This window comes from Austrofundulus limnaeus, unplaced genomic scaffold (genome assembly GCF_001266775.1).
Source record: "Austrofundulus limnaeus strain Quisiro unplaced genomic scaffold, Austrofundulus_limnaeus-1.0 Scaffold3641, whole genome shotgun sequence".
Lineage (NCBI taxonomy): Eukaryota > Metazoa > Chordata > Actinopteri > Cyprinodontiformes > Rivulidae > Austrofundulus > Austrofundulus limnaeus.
Window position 1 is genome coordinate 1 of NW_013956043.1, and position 551 is coordinate 551.

Sequence of the window (551 nt, forward strand, 5' to 3'; positions counted from 1 at the left end):
ACACACACACACACACACACACACACACACACACACAGCATTTGAACTGAGGACATAAGGAGTCCCCACAAGGCATCTTGAAACAATGGGCCCCACAAGGTAACAAATACCAGAACACACACACACTCAGATTGTAGTGTTTATTAGTGTTTTGGTCGATGATACAAATAAACATTCTTTGTTTACACACAACATCAGAATCAGTCTGTCAGGACCTGTTTGTTCTCTTTGCCATGGTAACAGAGTCAGAACAGCTGTCCGAAGCACACATGTTGTCCTGCACACACTAACACACCTGTGAGCAGCATCATGTACAAAAAGCTGTAGAAAAATACTATAATAATAAAAAACAAACAACAACAACAACAACAGCAGACACATGGAATGTTTGACCTCTGCACCCAGAGCAACAGGACACATTGTTGGGCAACTTTTCAACAACAAACCCAGCAGGGGGCGCTGTGTTCATCTGTACAGAAGCCCAGAGAGGACAAACTCAGACTTTACGTCCAGAAAACCTTTTATAATAGTTTGTTTTGTTCAAATAACTC